At 45.3% G+C, this 18,316-nt stretch overlaps 1 protein-coding gene across 4 annotated transcripts in view; it reads left to right on the forward strand.

The window, feature by feature from the left end:
• The window catches only part of GJA8 (gap junction protein alpha 8), a 46,633-nt gene that overhangs the window by 2,705 nt on the left and 25,612 nt on the right, over window positions 1-18,316 (forward strand). For 2 of the 4 annotated variants that reach the window (XM_075769166.1, XM_075769173.1), the window contains exons 2-3: window positions 10,343-10,706; window positions 11,151-11,244. The gene's annotated coding sequence lies outside the window, so the exon portion shown is untranslated. Of the gene's footprint in view, window positions 1-10,342; window positions 10,707-11,150; window positions 11,245-11,489; window positions 13,193-15,427; window positions 18,076-18,316 lie in introns of those variants that run through there. The other 2 variants (XM_075769163.1, XM_075769180.1) reach the window with 2 other exon arrangements.

The following is an 18,316-nucleotide window of genomic DNA, read 5'->3' on the forward strand; positions in this document are numbered from 1 at the left end:
ATTAGAAGACCATATATCCATGCATGATGCACACACGCATGCACATACATCGAATAAAATTATATTTCTTTTGTTGGCGAGAGCTCACAAGCTAGACTAACTCCCATCAATGTTGTGGTGCCCAGTGTGCAGGGAAGGTGCCTTACAAGGGGCTTCCCTTTCCAAAGGGGGTGCCATGAGGTCAACTCAAGCAGTGCGAGGGAAGCAGCAGCCCTGCTCCTTCATGCTGCACCTTCTGTGTGGCTGCAAAAAGGCAAATAGGCTCACAGGGGAGCATTAGGCGCCTATGCTTGTGAGCCCAATGTCCTGAGTATTTATCAGAAGAAAGCTTGGAAAAGGTTTGTATCCAGTTTTGCTTTCTGGAAGGGTGAATGATTTGGTCTATTCAAATCTCCTTAATTGTTTTTCTGGACACCTGGGTTTCCCGGTAAAACACCGTCTGCTTGACTTGCTGTAACAGCCCCCCTGCCCAGAAGAGATGACAGCCTGCAAAGGAAGCAGGTGTGTGTGTTAGTCACCTACAGCCACAGGCAAGGAAGTGAGTGCCCTGGCTTCTGTGCAGCAGCCGGCCGAGGCCATGCAGAGAGCCACGCTGGCTCTCCAGGTGGCCATGAGCAATGCTCATGTTTAAAGCTGTGAGGAATGGGCAGAGGGCTAGGAAGTTCCCTGAGCACTGAAGTCCTGCTGATGGGCTAACGTAAGGCTTCCCATTTAATTCAGTTTAAATTCTCTCCCCTTGCTCCTCATACATAGCGCGATGTGCTCTGCTCTGATCCTAACTACTGACTGCTCTGTATAAATCCAGGCATTGCATTCTCACTGGGTCCTTTGCAACCTGTAGCTCCTTGTTTTTAATGCTAGTGGAGGCAAAGGCAAAGTGTGATCATGGGACATCTAGCATAAAACTATGCAAAATTGCTAGCCTGTACCAAGATGTTTCATCTGTGGGTTACTGTTTTATCGCGTCTCTGATTTGGTGATTGACAGATGATATCCAAGTGGGCTTGCACTGTGTTAAGACCCCCGTATGAGCTCGTGGAGAAACCTGGTGATAAAATCTGACCTGTAAGTGGTGTCAGACAGGATTTGGTTTGTTTGCTGATGTTTATTATTTTCCTTAAAATGGTGGAAGAGATATTTAAACTTTATTGAAACAAGTTGAGGTAGCAATAAATTCACTGGTTTCAAGCAGAATCTTGCAGTTCTGTGCTCAAATACAGAGTATGGCTTCTTGGTGAGAAAAAAAATTTATTTTCCTTAAAAACATCCCCCCCCCTCCAGTTGAGAGATGATAAAAATAACTATTAAAATAATAAGTAATTTTTTTCCTGGTGGGGGATGATAGGTTTTGGATTTCTATGTGTGTGAGAAACAGAGATGCCTAAGCAATGCATGTTAGTAGGATAGATGTTTTTTGCATGTGATACCCACATGGTATGATGTGCGGGCTTCCTTTAATTATCCGATGTCTGTTGAAGGAGAAAAGTAAATTGGTTCTTTCAGAGGAAGAGGAACCCAAGACTGATTCTTTGACAATGCACCCAGTATTTAGCAGTGTTGTCACCAAACCAGGGACACCACAGGATGTGCCCACTGAAAGAGCACTTCAGAATATTAATGGCAATGGTTAAAAGCCATGTAAGATTACTCAGAAGAAGCAGAGAAAGAGGAAAATGGGAAGCCTTGATGTTGTCTGCTGTTCCCACACTCTTTCCCCACTTTCCTCTCAGGCCAGCTTTGTGAAGAACCATGTTTCTCTCTCAGGGAAAGTATCAATTTAACACAGCAGGGAAGAAAGATGTTTTGCAACGTGCTGCATGAAATGATGCAGTATCACTCAACTAACATCTGGTAAAATGTTCTTAAATAGCCCCATCTTCCTGTGTCAGCATTTCTAACATCAATAATTTTATTGGTAATAATCACTGAGGTCTGAGATTTGTTGGAGGAGGATGGATGGCTTCATTTGGGGAGAAAATCTAAAGGGCTTTGAAGTACGCTGATAGAAAAATGCTGAGGCAACATCACAATTACTGAGCTGGGAACTCTGCACTTATTTGCAGTTCCCAAATTGTTTGGAAAACATGAGGAATGCTGTCTTGAGAGTAGTTGCTGGTGCTTTAATGCTATCGGATTCCTAAGAGCTGGAGAACTCCCCAAGTGCCACAATCCGGGATAGATCTAAACCTGATCTAAATGTTTCTTCTGGAGTGCCTGTGGCTACCCAGGCTTGTCACATGAGGTGCTTTCTTTTGCACTCCCTATACCCCCATCCAGAAATCTTTGAGAGAAGTTCTTCTCCCATTCCTATCTGGTAAGTCTGGGCAAATCCAAGACAGTCTTCCAGTCAAATTCTTTCCAATCTAGGTCACACAACTTTCCTTCCACCTAAGCAAGACTTTCCATTTTTCCTCCTCTGCTCAGAACTGTGTGATCATCCTTGCATTAAAAAAGATACCTTGAGAAATTGCTTCATATAATTAAGAAGAATTATTTTTCACCTTGAAAAGTGGACCCACATGGAAACTCCAGCATGGCAATGACACAAGATTATCTTTAAGCTACCAAAGTGATGTGAAATAGTGGTCTGCAGCTGTGTAAGCAAATAGACCAGTGTTACAGGAATCCACGCAGAGGTCAATGGTGATCTGTGGAGCGGTATCTGGCCTGCTTTGTGCAGGCAATCTGCTTGGTGCTGAACTGGATGGGAACTCAGATTTTGTTTCCAAGCGCAACAAAGCTATGAGGTGGTTCAGCTATGAAAAAAAGTAGATGATGGAGCTGAAGAAACTTAATGTGATGCCAACATTAATATTATTTGGCCTTGGTAATAGCCAGAGATCTCCAAAGATGGAAATTTCTGGGCCTCCTACTTCCTTTAGTCTTCCACTGTTACCTCCTGTCCAAGTTGCTGGTGATGGTCAGAAATGCCCTACAGCATTTCCAGTTGTTGGGACACGTGGTGACGTAGTAAGTGTAGTTAACATGGAGAAATTAATTCTGGGCTGGGTTGTAAGCTGCAGTGAAGGTGAATGGGGACATGGCAGAGAAAACGCACCGCTTGTATACCTTAAACCATCTTAAAGCCCCCTGAGCTCTGGGACTGTTTGAGCCTTCTTGTGTTACCTAGAGTGGCCTCCAAATTGCTCTACATGATAATAGGCTGCCCTCTGAGCTATACCACTCCTCAACTCTGCCACGATCCAGGCTAGACTCCTTGTCTGTTTAGTACTGGTAGTAAAGATGAACTGCTAGGGAAACTGGTGTCAAAAAGGAAGGCTGGTCTCAGCTGAAGAAGTTAGAGAACAAGAACTTCAAACCTCCTGAGGTCCCTTCCCACCTGAATTATGCTATAATTATAAATTGCTGGGAGCAGATGGTCTGTAGTAGGTTGAGGTCAGTGCAGCAGCTTCTATACAGGTAAATCATACCAGTCTACAGGATTTCTTCAGCGTATCAAGAAAAGTAGTAAAAGGAGAAATTATTGATCTTATTTTTCAAAAATTCCTCAGATGAAGCTATTTAGGAGGCCAAGTGGCCTCGGTTTGAGGAGGAAGCTTTGTTATAGATCATGAACAAGTAAAAAGAAGGAAATTACTGAATTAGTTTGCCAGTCTAACACAGAAAAAAATTAATAAAGGGACATGTACCAAAGCATATTGTAGCACAGATGCTGTTTAAAATATATAGTAGTGACCTGGATAGGGACAAGAACATGACCAAATTCACAACTAGCACAAATGTATCTACCTATGTATGTATCTGGTGAGTAATATTATACATGGGCACATATGCCCCATGGCATCAATAACATTCCTAATTTGGAGGGTCAGATTGCTCACTGAGGAAGAGTCTTCTATGTTTAAAAACACATGTTATTTGCTTTTCTAGGTGCAGCTCTGTCAGAGTAGCTTTTTTATTTCAATTGCTTGAGTTTTCCTTGTTAGAAAAGTGTATCAATGCTTATTTTCATGGAAGGCTTTTCTCAGCAAGAAAGACTCCTAAAAAATGGGTACCTGCATTCTGGATTTGTGTGCTTCCTTCTGGAAGATTGTGCCATGACTGGGACTCCCTTGGCGGAGGATATTTTGTCCTCAGGTTTCACATAGACTATCCTTGTCTCTGAGTTCCCGTTCCAGTTAGGGAACAATTGTTGAAATGGTTCATAGTCTGACATCTTTCTTTTCATGTGCCAGGGGATTTTTGAGGCATTTCTGAAGAGCCATCTTTCCTGCTCTGTGAAACACCATGCCCCAAGTTCTGTAGGGATTGTAGCCTGGACTCATGTTATCGAGTAATCCAAAATGTCCAGGAGAAAAAGCAGTGTGGTAGCAGGTGAAATTCATGGGAGGAGTACGAGCCGCTGCATTGGCAGAGGAAGCACATCCATCTTTAAATACTCCAGGCTCCTGAGTAAACATAACCCCTCATAGAAGAAGTTGTAGGAAGCATTCTTGTGACCAGCTCCCTGACAAGAGAGGCATGGTTGCCCAAACATGGGGCTTATTGCTGCAGGCAGAGGTCCTGGGGTTTGATCAACATGGGGAGAAAAGACAATGTCTGAATATTGATTAGAGATGGCTCTGCTGGTCCTAGGAGCAAATGACATGGCATAGTGTATGTCTGTTTGGCTCTCCTCACCCTCCCTCACACCCCAAACTGGGTCCTTTTGTCCATGCTGCCTTGTGGGAGTCGTTATTAGTCAGGCCAGCACCTGAACCATCCTGGGAGAGCATCATTGGCCTGGAGAGAAATTGCCAGGGAGCATGCAGACAATTCAACAGTACTGATGACAGCGGGATCACATTGGAGCCTGAGCCTTGGTCCTCTTAGTTTGTGAGTTACAGATGCACCTTCACTGTCTGAGATCAAGCTAGATTTGGAAGAGGAAGGTCAGAAAGTAAGCAGTGAACATGGGACCATGCTACTGTGCTCAAGGAGAGAGGAGCTGTCCCTTAAATTGCAATGTATGTGCTGCATTTATTGGATTGCTTTTCAGACTGTGGAGTAATGGGTAAGATGATGGATCCCTTGACTCCTGACTGCCCAAATACGTGGATAAGGACATAATCAACATCTGTGCTAAGCTCGTGAGGTGATGCAGTAGCTACTTTGCTTATCTCTGGATTGATGTGCAGGTTAGTGCTAGAGCACGGTTTGTTCTCGTAGAGCCAAGTGGCTCCAGCCTGGTCATGTCTATGGTGCCTGTATGGGCAGAGTGAGCTGGCTCTGCGCCTCAGCTTCCCAGTCTGGTACGGGGCTTGCTCTGTGCTGGGCACTGAGTACAGGCTGGGGTGGAGGCAGTATAAATAACCAGTCCTGAGATAACATCGGAGGATGTCCATCATCTTTGAAAAAACAGTATTTGTGTGCTAACGTGGTTCTTGTAAAAGGGGGGCTATCGCCTATTAAAAGAAGTCTAAGTTTAGCTTGGTTGCCCGTTTGTCACAGATTGGAGTCCTGGCTGAGTCCTGACTCGTTTTAAACTGTGGGAAGGTGAAAAATGCATGGAAAGAATGAACTGAAGCATGAAAGCCTGCAGAAAAAGTTGGTGCAGTCACACTACTACCAAACTCTGTATTCTTATGCAGACATGGGAAGCAATGTTGCAGAGTGTTTCTAGATGCTGGAATAAATATTTAGTGTCTACAGAGAGCATCCCCTGTATCTGGAGATCTGCTCTCTAGTGCACTGTGTGCTTACATTTGGGGTGTCTTTGAAGTGAATTCATATGTTGATGTTTGTCCAGTCAGTGCCTGAAGGAGTTTCATTTTTTTTTATTTTATCTTAAGGGTAGGTGAAAACAAAGACCCCCATATGTATATTTAAGGTGTTTACACGTGAGATTCTGTTGCAAATGAAGAACAAACCTACAGAGAATATAAAATCAGGAGCCAGCTGTAGAGCCTGAGGGGAGTCAGAAATATTTTGGCTGGCTGAAAACCTGGTTGGTGGTCACTGTTTGCCCCCTATTCAGTCAAATCAGATGTGTTCAAGTACTGAAGCGTGTTGCTTTTTAATGCATCGAGAATTACCAGGAGACCAAAGATTTTGCTTTATTCCCACCTGGAGCTACCAGGAAACTGTATAACTGTCCGTCAGTTCATTTGGTAGGGACTTGTGTTGGCTTGTTGGTAGGCTGCAGGCACCTGGATAGTTTAAGTGGCAATGATGCATGCCACCCTACAGCTGTTTGGTTCTCTTGAATAAAGAGGAGATGCCATCACCTACAGACATTATTGTGGTAGCTTTTGCAGGCTGGAGCCCAACCTAGCTAGCAAAACCTGCTCAAGAGGAGGGATAAGGATATGGGTGGCAAGCCTATTCTCTGTGCTATGCCACGCTGTTTACAGAACCCAGTCTGGCTTGTTCAAAACCAGGGCAGCCATCATAGCAGCTACTGGGGCTCAAGGAAAAAAAAAATCAAGGATTTTTAGCAGGCAGAGTTGTTTTGTTTCTGCACCTCTCTGAACTCACTGAAGCCTTAACACAACTCAGAAGAAATACTGGACTGGGGATGTGCTGCATCGCCTTGGTGTGCTTCAGAGTTGTTAGCAGGGCCTTAGAGATCTCGGAATAAGGCTCTTGGTTTGAGTGCCTTTCTTTGACTATCAGACACACCATCTCTGGTTCCCGAGACCCCTCTACTCAGCTCAGTGATAAAAGCATTTTTTAACACCAAAGCTGCTGTGTTCCCACGCCTGTTGCTGTCATCAGGGAGGCCAGTCTTAAACAATAGCAGAGGAATAAAGAATAGCCTTGGTAATCAATATCCTGCCTAGACGCTGAGTCAGGTGGCAGCTTGGGCCTCTTTAAAATTCCTGCATTGTTCCTGATTTTTCATTTGACTGCGGTAAATTTTTATCTTTAAGGAAAGAAAACACATAGAAAATACTATTCCCTTCCCACACACCCCCACTCAGTTTTGGTGTCTTTGTCCTGTGGTAGTCTCTGCCACTAAGGGATATAGGTATGATTTGCTAGTCTGGACTTTGAGCTGAGTGTGATATGCTGTGATTGGGACAAGGTGATGGTGGTCTGAGCAGGGCTCCCTAAGTCACATACATCTGCAAGGCTTTGGAGAACGTGATCTTTGACACCTACATTTCCATGTGGGTTCATATTTATGTGATTGGTCTTAAAATGCTCAGAAGACAAGGCAAGGATGCAGGCATAGGTTCTCAGAAAATTTCTCCATAAATGAATGTTTGGAGCCCTGGCAGGATATTAGGACATTCTCTGTGTGAACAGACGTTTGGAAAACTGACAAAAGCAGTATTTGCTTAAACAAACTGCAAGATCCTGTAGCTCAAGCTCTTGAATCCACTTCAGCTGCACTAAAAACATTTACCAGAAGGAGAAGGGGGCCAGGGTGGCTTTCTGTAATCTCCAAATCTCATAGGCCCTGCAGGATCCTGTGTGTGGGTTTCATTCAGCTCCTGTCATCCCTGAGCATCACCCCAGGGCTGTGCTCACCAGCCTGGGCAGGGGGCTGCAGCTCTGCTCTTTGCCCTAGCCATGAGTCCTGAGTCAAAGGCTGCAGAGGAGAGAAGCCATAGATGCCCCCAGGATTTTTCTCAAGGCTGGGGATGGTCTCTAGGGAAATCTTTGTGGCTCTTTGGCACTGCTCGTCTCCTGCTAAAAGGCCCCAGCAAAGGGGGAAAGCGTGGTCCTTGCTGTGCCGCGGGGCAGGAACTCTGGGGGCTGGAAAGGGAACTGGTTAAGGGTTAGATTTGTGCGTGTAGATGTGAGATAAGAGCTGACCTACCCTTCACCCCAAACTGAACTCCCTGAAGCTCAAACAAGGTAAGGCAACGCTTGTGAAAATGCTGGGGGGAAGCCTGCCAGACTGGAAAACCTGCTGCTCTTGCCTGGGGCTGGGAGCAGACATTGAACGACCATCCATGAGTTGCTTCTCCTCCAGGCGAAACCTGCAAGGCAGTGTGTTCTCAGGAGCTTGCTAGGTCCCTGACTAAAATGCTTGAGGACTGGTGACACAGAGGAATTGGGAGCCCAGGGTGCCCGCTGGGAGACAGGGCGAGGATGGCTGTGCCCTGGGGCAGCAGGTGCTGGGGGCTGCCAGACCTGGCTGCCTGAGGCCACACACACCATGCAACTGCTGCCGAGGTGCGAAAACCTGGCAGGGGGACACCCAGCCCAGTCACAGGGCCCACTGTGCCAGAGGAAGACCTTGGGCAAAGGAAACTGTTCTCAATAATTTTTTTATTTCCATCAGATTTTTTTTCTTTTACTTTCCAAAACTGCTGAAATTCTGGAAGAATTCTGCATCTCTAGCATCAAAGGCTCATTTCATGAGCCACGGAGCACCGTCAGGTGATGGAGGAAGCCTGGCTGGCAGCAGGGTCGCATGGGGAGGGATGCTCTGCTTGCTCCTGCAGGCCTGCTTGCTTTTGGAGACAGGGAGGATGGAGGGCCCAGTGTTTGTGTCCACCATGGAGAGGGCACCAGGGAACCTGGCAGCTGCCCTTGCTGTGATATCTGTCCCTCCCCATGTATAACAGTGTACCTGCCCACCTCCATGGGTCCCTCCTGCCCATCGCTCTCCAGCACCTTTTGGTTCAGGGACTGCATTTTTTCCCCTGGTGAAGGACAGGGGTGTGTTTAAAAATAACGTACAAGAGAAGAATCCAAAGCAGGCCAAACCTGCTTGAGGTTCCCAGCATGGTGCTTGGCAGAGGCACAGTCCTGTCTTCGGACAAAACCTTTGTCCTGAGGGGTGGGGGACAAATAGAAATTACAGACGATGGAGAAATCATTTCAGATTAAGCTAAAATAGCATCTACTAGGTATCTGAATGGGGCCTTTACTGCACATAGTGACTGTTGCTGTCAGATATCCCTACAGTGATGCACATTACAGATACTGTCACAACCTCTTCCCCCGTGCAAATATAAACAGGGCAATATCCACAGCTGAGTGGCCTTAGATGGAGTTCGTATACTGGAAATCTGTTTCTTCTGGGAAAGAAACATCCCCTTTTTACGATACTCCTGGGTCTCTAAGTCTCCTGGGAGTCTCTGATCTGTTTTGCACAGCACGAGGAAACAGTGCCTGCCAATGCAAGCGTGGCACGGTGTGGTGAGGGCCAGCCCCGAAACCGTGCTCTCAGCACCAACCCCTACATGCCTGCTCTCCCAGGAGTGAGCCGGGGGCTTTGCCTGTCCTGCCCACCGCTTGCATGGTGGGATGTGTGTTTGTATTGAACCTCAAGCAGTAGGGAGAGACTTTTCTTGCCCCTAGTGTCTTTATAAAGACTAGGAAATGGAAAGCATGGATATCTTAGAAGGTGTTTTCCAACCAACACACACCAAGAAGAGGTAGCTCTCTCTTCTCTCTCTATGAATGTAAATTCAGGGTGCCGGAGGACCGGCAAGATTCAGCTTGCCTACTTAACTGCTCAGCACATCTCAACCTCACACAGAGCGCTGCTGGAGGTGAACTGAGAATGTCTTTCAGACCTGGACTTCTGTGCTGAGGCTGCTGGCAAGGACTTCATTGGCACCAGCTGGGAAGGGGGTGGTTGTGACAACCACACCTGCCTTATGGGAATACAATGAAGGCCTTTAGCTCATTGCAATGGTTGTGGGGGTTTGCTGTGTGCTAGACCTGTTGGTGGTCTAGTGGGCTTCTGTGAGCTGGTTGCTCTCCAGAGCAGTGTTGCTTGAGCCACTGGACCTCAAGCAGTGGGAGCATCCTTGGTATGTGTGTGGATCCTTGTTATGTAGGTTGTGGAAAAGATTCCTGAGTTTCAGGTGGTTTTGAAACACTTTGATCAGTTTGTGGGCGCTCAGGCTACCTCTGTTATTGCTATGCAGAGTTAATGGTCACTGTGGCAAGGATGGAGCCAGGCTCTGACAGCATTTATTGCCCTGTGGTGTGGTTAAGCCACCCGTCTGCCAGCTGCTTGTGTGCTTCCAGCTTGGGGATTGTGCCAATAGCTGCACAAGAGATGAGTTTCTTATGAGCTTCTTCACCTGCCCCTGAACATCTGGTGGAGCAAGTCCTGGGTCCTAATCAAGCTGTTAGTCACAGGAGGTTTCCCAAACCTTGGGGCTTGCCTGTGCAGAGGGCTAATCTCTGTAGGGTGTATGCCAGGCATGCTGCTGGGGGCTCTGCTCTGCTCCAGGCAGCGTGTGCGAACGCTTGCCTGGGAAAGTAGTCACTTCAGGGAGCAGATCCTTCCTCTCTGGGAGGGAATGGTGGGGAGGGACTGAAGCAATCAGGATACCCCTCCATCAGCGTGTCTGAGCAACGAAAAATGTCTTTAATGCTCACCAGGAAACCCCCAGGGATTTAATAAGAAAAGATTTGTTCCCTACAGGCCTGATGCTGTGACAGCTTCCACTGGAGATGAGCTGGCTGGTTAGACAGGAGGCTTCGTGCCGAAAAGAGAGGGTGAAAGGTGCCGCCTGCCAAAGCAGCAGCTGGTGAGAAGACGACTGGACTGCACAGCGTCAGCACACACATGATCGGTGGGGAAGCGCTAGCCCAGCTTCAATCCTTGTCAACGGCACCTCGTTGACTTTTAACGCTTCCTTATCGTGTCTGCGCTCACCTCGTAGCAGCGCTGATAAAATGCCATCGCCGGTGTAATCTCCTGAGCAGCTCTGCAGAAACATTGCAGAGCATGGGAGGCTGAATCGCCTGCAGCCAGCAACCAGGGTGGGACTCCGGTCCAGAGCAAGGTAACAAAGCAGCGGCCCTAACCTGAGACAAGGCGAGGGAGGAATAACCTCCTAGGTTTATGGAGCACCAGGTGTGCCAATAGATTGGTGTGGCAGCACGTGAATTATGTGTTAGAATAGGGGTTTACAGAAGTTGAGGTAGCTGTTACTTTTCAGTACCTAGTAGAGTTGGAAACGTAAGCCATGTGAAGTGATTGCAGTATGTTAGTACCCAGAGCTATAAACAACAGAGTTGTGATAACGGGAAGGAATGCACAGGGGTTTTTGTTGTCTTTCTTTTTTTCCAGAAATAACTTATTTCTCACTCTTGGGGTATTAAGCACCTAAGTAGTTATTGTGCAAATCTTAATTATCACTAAAAGAGGGTATTATTTTTCAACATGTAACTGCTACCTGTAGGCCCATGGCAATTTTTTAAACTTTTTTAATTAATTTTTTTTACAGGCAAGCAACTTGCAGTGATACATTCGGGAGAGTCCTCTTTATGGGTTTGAACTAAGGACCCCTGAATATAAAACAATAAGCAACTACTGAGCAGGTATGTAATTTTTGGAACCTGTAACTGGTGACAAACTGGTGTACAATATCTTGCCACTAGAGGAGAACAACAAAACCTGCCAAGGAACTGGCTGGAGAGAATAATTTTTCTTCTGAATGAGAAATTTGGATGTTTAAGAATGCCATTTTTTTTTTAATATTTCCTTTTTTTTTTTAATCTTTCATTTTTTTTTTTAATTTTTTTTTTTACTTTTTTTTTTTCACTTTTTTTTTTTTTCTTTAAAGGATCCTAGACTTAGTTTCCTTCTTCCTGAATTGGAGAGAAAAGTCATGATGCTAAAATTCCTTACTGGAGAAAAAACTTCTGAAGATTTTATCAAAGAACTCAGGGCCAAGTCCCTTCACTTTTTTCATGGCTGAAGATTTGATTTCTGCTTCATTGGTCCAACTATCATTTTAAATGATGAAAGACGAAACAAAGGACTTCTTTAGAGGAAGGAATTATCATTAACAACAGAAAGTTCCAGTGAAATCAATGAAAAGTTTCAATTTGACTTGCTGTTTTACTTTTCCATCTTATTCAGAAAATAGGCTTATGCAGCTCTCAGCATATTTTTTTCTTCTTGGGCTGCAGCTCTGCTCTGTACTATGTTATCCATTGAATGTTATTATCCTGTATCTTTTATATAGCACTAGTCTTGTAATCATCCCTGTAATCACTTCCACATGCTGCAAACTTGCAGCATGGAACAAACTCTTTCCGCATTCCCTGTATTCACGTTATCGTTGCCAAGTTCTTCCTCCCCAATACTTGGATACCTTGAAGTTTATTTTCAATAACATAATCCCAGAGTTGTTCTCACAGGAATATCTACTGTAGCCCCAGCCACCTTTAGGAGTCTCTTTTTTTTTTTTTTTCTCACCAGCTTTGATCTTTCCTGTACTTTCGAACTGTTCTCCCCCTCTGCTCTTTCTCTAGTTTCTCTCCAACATCCTGTACTACCACCTCTTTGTTCCAGCATCTCCCCATTTCTCCAGTCTTCCATCATCCGCTACCAACATCTGGAACTTGATGTGTGGGAAACCCGGGCCTTTTCCCAAGACCACCTCTCCTCATCACCCCCAGCACTTCCTCTGCTCTCCCTGACAGTGACATCCAGATTACTGCACTTTGTACTGTATCCAAGCTCTGTCTTGCATATGGACCTGACAAATCTCACCAGTCTTTCCTCTAAAACCTGACTTTCTGCCTACACTGAGTGAAAAGCTCAGTTGTCCTCCGTCACTGCAGTGCTGCTTGCAGTCCCCAGCCTCCTGCCTCCCAGGCCCTGCTGCCTACCCCTGTCATTCCCCAGCTTCCTATTCCTTCTGTCCCTTCTGCATCAGGTTTCAGCCTCTCCATGTGGGCTCCGGATGGCCCCATTTCATGGCTGCTGTCCCTTCATACTTGCCATCTTCATGAGTGATGTTTAACCACTTACTGACTCTTTCTGCATCTGCTCGCTCACCTTTATGCCTTTTCCCAAGCCTTCAAAATTTCTTTTCTTACACTTCAGTACTTTTTCCTTGACCCTGTTCATACTAGGCAGGAGCACATCATCTTGGAGACAATAAACACCTAATTACCCTTGAAATGAATACTGATTAACTGCCCACCTGGGAGTTAGGCAGCTGAATATTGTGAAGGTATTTGTGTGTACTAGTGCGCTATTTTGCACCCGCTGTTAGCTCTTGAGACCAGTACTTTGATTCCCTAAATTGTTGATGCCAGCTTACCATGGAAGTCTGTGGTATCTGTCAGTAATGTCCCCAAAGTCTGCATTTGGTAACAGTCTGAGGAACTAGATATCCAGTTCTCACTTCAGTCCACTGGGATCCATAAGCGAGCTGTCCCTCTGCCCATCTTCCTGTCAGGGGCTGATCTCATACAGATTTTCAGAGAAGGCATACCAGATAAACTGGTGCACAGTGCAGGGCTGGTGGACTAGGTGAGTGTTGTGGCTGGCGTCTAAGACCAGGAGGTAAATGACCAGATTTAACTTCCTTCTTTTCTTGGAGGATGGGAAACAGCACCTAGCCCCCTCACCTCTGAAATCCACTGTTTGTAGAGATTGAGACAGCTATGACGTTGAAGTTTGCTCAGTGGCTCAGCAGAGCATATGAAATGAAATGTATGTAATGTTAGGCTAAGCTGTCATGGTGGTAAAAAGTGAGACTGTGCTTTCTTTATGTCCCTCTCGTAATCTACCCATATAAGACCAAGACTTTATCTAGCTGTCTGGTTATTGTTCTTTGAAATTTTAAGGAGTTTCCTTATCAGATTTGGATTAATTTCATCCTGAAGGGCAAAGCCGTTTTCCTAAGACAGTTGAGGTCAAATAGAGAAAATGTTGAACTTCTATCTTTTTTTTCCACATTCTAGTAAAATGTCCTGATTAGTGGCCTACTGGGCCATGTCACCACCAGCCTGGCTTACAATCTTTTTTTTCTGGAGTGCTCTTTGACAAAAATCCCTCATACATTATGTACTTAGACCAGGAAAGACAGCAAAGTGGTGAGTCCTGTTTTGAGATGGATACCCCTGCTACAGATAGGTGTGAGATATCTATGTCCTCCTGAAGTCATGCTCTTGGTCAGTGTTTTCCCATGGACATCCTATGTGGCATCCCTTAAGGGTGCTGGTATTTGCTGCACCCTTTGTCCAGTGCGCAGCGGTGAGGGGATGGGAACTCCCAGCTGAGCTGCTCCTGCACTCAGTGCTAACCAGCTCGGTTTGCTGCTGACCTAGTGTAACAGTTCACCATGCCAACAAAAAAAGAAAGGAGAAGAAGGGAATAGAGAAAATAAAAAGCAGGACACGGAGATAATGGAAGTGGGGAGTACTTCTGGTATTATAACTCTACCAGACTTACATTTCTTTAGCTCCTGCTGTGCTTTGCTACAAATGAGACTAGTTAGCAGCAGATGTGAATGTAACAACCAACAGGGGAATGAGATATCCATGTATTAAGCAGATTCTCTTACTTTTTTTAGGGGGGGGAGGAGGCTTAGAAACAGGAGTTTTCAAACTGTGGCCTACTGGTTGCTCATGTCAAGTGATTGGGATGCTGGGGAAGGTGAGAGAAGGGTGCAGCAAGCAAGGTGCATTCTATGTCTTCAATCAGGAAAAGGATAGCACCTGGGGAATGGGTTACTGGAACTGCTGAGGAATGATGGTATAGCTGGAAACAAAGATGTAGCTTAGGAGTAGATGCTAATGTTGCAGAAATGGGGATGGGGATTCACGTAGCTAAGAATAAATCAGTTGATGGAAAGGATACTAGTGGTTATTTGGTAACCAGAAGCTTAAATGATCAAAGAGTTTAGTAAGCCCTTCTGACTTTGCCTTGCCCTTCCAAAAATATATCATGGCTGTGTGGGAGGTTACCTCCTATCCGTTCTTAGACGTTAATCACCCCCTTCAGTATAGGTAGCCTATCAGATTGCATAGGCTGGGTAAACAGTGGGATATGTGATAGTACATTTGCTGAGCCGCAGGATCTAAAGGTAAGGCCAATATCTGGAAGGCCAAGATATTTGTGATTCCTGGTCTCTTCAGCTGCTTGCCCTCAAAATGGAAGGAGAAAGCATTTCAAATTCCAGAAGTCTTTGCAGGCTCCAGGCTGGAAACAGGCTTTTCCTGTATGAAGCAATAAGGATCTGAGTAATCAGGAGATGTCTGCTTTTCCATACAGGCCTAATACTACTGGGATTTGCTTTTGTGAGGGGGATGAAGCCCATCAGTCAGGTGGGACAGGAGTGCCCAGTGCTACTGGTGTGGATCATCCAAGAAGATGGCATCGAAGATAGAGTTATGGGGTAAAGAAGAAAGGAAAGCCCAGTCAAGCTGAAGCAGAAGGAGACAGAAAGGGGAAGGAGTCAAAAACAAAAAGAAAGATGGACAGAGGAAGAAAATAATTAGGGAAAGGTGGGAGAAGTATTGGCAGTATTTTGTACAATGGAGAAGTGTTGGCAGTGTTTTGTACAATTGAATACACTCCATAAATACTGTATTTCTTCAGCTAGCTAGGCTAAGGGCTTCTGTGGGAGCAAGTACACAAATGATGGGTCTCCAAGTTCTGCTGCTCTCTCCAAATTCACTGAGAGCAGAACTTATCCTCTAGATAACTACCTCGAATATATTGGGGGGTGGGGGGGTGGTGGCTTTAGCATGATCTGGATCCTCTGTATCAGATCTCCGAGTAAGTCTTTATTCCAAAAAATAATGTGAAGGAACATATCACCAAAGGAACATGTTTGCTATTTTACTTTGTGGATCACAGGGCAAGTGCCACATGCAGTAGCCATGTGTTTATCCCCATCCCTCTTGCTAGCTTGCATGCAATGGTACCGCAGCTGGGGTCTCTGAAGCCGTTAAAAATCTTTTGCATTAAAAATCTTCATGGGTCTGTTACCATAGGCCACAGCTATACCTTGGGGTGCGGAGTATGCAGGTCTTGATGCTTGTAAGATGCTGCTCTGTATTTCCTGGTCCTAGTCAGGAGACTAAAGTGAAGGTTACTCAAAGTTTAATATCCAGCAGCACGTTGCAAAGGTTGGTGTTTCCTGACACCAATGACTCCTGTTTCACCCTATAACCACATCTCTCCTCCCAGTCAGAAACACCAAACCTGAGCAGCCCGGAGTGTGCTAGATTCCTCTCTGGTGTGTGGTCTGACATGGATGGGCAAACCGCTTGGATGATGCAGGAAACCAAAGTGTTCCTTATAGTTAAAGTGAAATCTTCTAGGAGGTAGATTGTTCTTTATTAGTCAGCTATGACACTGGGGGAGAAAGTGCCTCTCCAGGAAGGATCTGTGTTGCTTGGACCCTTTGTTTACACTGAGGAAAGCCATTGGATTTCATACCTTCTTGTACAGTGATCCTACAATAAAGTGGGAAATCTCACCAGCTGACGGTGTTGCCTCACCTCATTCATTAGCCAGCCAGTGTGGGTGCAATTAGGGGTTAAGTAGTTAATCCTCAAAATCCTCAAAAATCCCTTGGAAGTAAGGGAATCCATATATTTGCTTATTTGCAATTTGTGTACTGCCCCTGAGGCAACCAGGCATGGGAATGCAATCCCATATTTGTGTATTTAACAACTGAAAAGATGTGAGAAGAGGTTTGTATTTACAACAGTATATAGAAAAGCTTTGACTGTTTAGCCTCCTGCTAGCATTGAGACTAGCTCCTCTGACACAGGATGAAGTAAGCTTTGCCAGATCAGGGACTTGCACTACAGATACTTTGAGAACAACTTACTCATGTTCCTGTGTTTTCATGAGAAATCTGACATCTCTGAAAGACGAGATCCTAGCAGCAGTTTGAGAATTGTAAGTCGCTTGCTTATGTCCCTGCCAGAGAGGAAGACTATTGTTTCTTAATTGAGGGACCACTTGTAGTAGCCCCTACAGAAACAAAGTTATAGGATCAAAGGGTAACTTATACTTTAAAGCATTTACAATAAAATTACACAAGGTCGACTGAGCCAGGAATAGATAGTGCTGGTTTGGTGCTTTTAAAGATTTTTGTTGTGGCTGTTTCTTGCCACATTAGAACTTTACAGGAAATGTGTTGGTCCTCCAAATGGATGGAGATGTGTAATTGTAAGGGGGAATAAGTATTGTAAAATTGGTCATTTGTGGCTGTATGCTATTGAACTCTACTATGAATGATCTGAAAGGCAGCAAAACAGTCATTGATCAGCAGGAATGACTCAAAAATCAGTAAGCTAGCAGAAAAACCCCAACATTACCACAATAGTCCATATCACTCGGAAAGATGGGGCCAAGCATAACATTAACTGCTGTAAGTCATGTGTCGAAAAATAAGGAACACAGGCTATGCTTATCAGCTGGCAAGTTTTGTCTCGGGAAGCAGTGACAGGGAAGACGTGGGGCCTGGAGCAGCTCACTGGCTGACGGCAAAATTCCAGGATGATGCTGTAGTTGGGGGAACTCATGCAGCTTTCGGTAAATAACTTCAAGATGAATAGCTGTAGGAGAGGCTGAGTGCGTGTGTCATTTAGCACTAACACGGTCACTTCCCATGTACTCTGTTTAGTGCTTTTGTCGGTGGTTCCTGGATGGGAGAGGTTTCAGGGACAATGCCCCAAGGGTATTAAAGAATTGGAAGCGTGCCTTCCAGTGAAAGAGGTCGAAGAGTTGAAGGGAAAAGGGAAAGCTGAAGGCTAACTTTTTTCAGTGTCTCTATATACTTATATGGGGAACAAGCTTTCTATGGTCTAGCAGACTGAAGGGTAATACGATCCAAACACTGGAATTTGAAACTGGGAGGAAAAAAAAAGTCATATGAAAAAGAGCATTCTTTAACGTTGTCTGTAATTAACCACTAGAAAAACTCACTGAGGGTTGTGGAAGATCCTCCACAGGAGGTTTTTAAATTGTGGCTGCATTCTTGTCAGAAAGTGACATCTCTCGAAATCTTGCAGAAATGGAAATGATTTCTGCTGAATCTTCTAACCCAAGTTTTTGAAGGTATGGGTCTAGATGATCACAGCAATTCTTTCTGGCATTACAGTTGGAGGTGGGCTCACTGTTGGCAGCTATGGGGTTGAGAATTTGGACCTCACAGCAAGAGCAGAAGGCATCCCCTCCCAACCCAAGGCATTAATCCTTTTCACTCTGCCCTGTGTGAATAGCCTGCAAACAACCAAGCTACATCACTCTTCAAGTTTCAAATGCTATTGCTCCAGTAAGCAGCATTGCTCCCCCTTCATTCCTGTTTCCCATGAAACCATCTACCTTGTTCCCACTCTGTGACACTGGCAAGCACCTTCACCACTGAAAGACCACTCAGGATGGTGGAGGTGAGCACCAACATTTCAAAGAGGAGCTGCCACCACCCCTACCCTGCCACCAGCCCCTCATCCCAAAGCACTGTTCCACTGGCCATGGTGGCACCCATGGGTCTGGCTGTCCGGTTGTACAGGGTGGGAGAAGTCAGAGTCTCCAGTGGGAGCAACCAAGCACCATCTTTGCTGGAAGAAGAGGGCATGGGCTAGATGCAGGCCTCTCACCTGAACTCAGTGTGTTCGGTTCACCTTTTTA

The sequence above is a fragment of the Balearica regulorum genome, chromosome 1 (assembly GCF_011004875.1).
Source record: "Balearica regulorum gibbericeps isolate bBalReg1 chromosome 1, bBalReg1.pri, whole genome shotgun sequence".
NCBI classification, from domain to species: Eukaryota; Metazoa; Chordata; class Aves; order Gruiformes; family Gruidae; genus Balearica; species Balearica regulorum.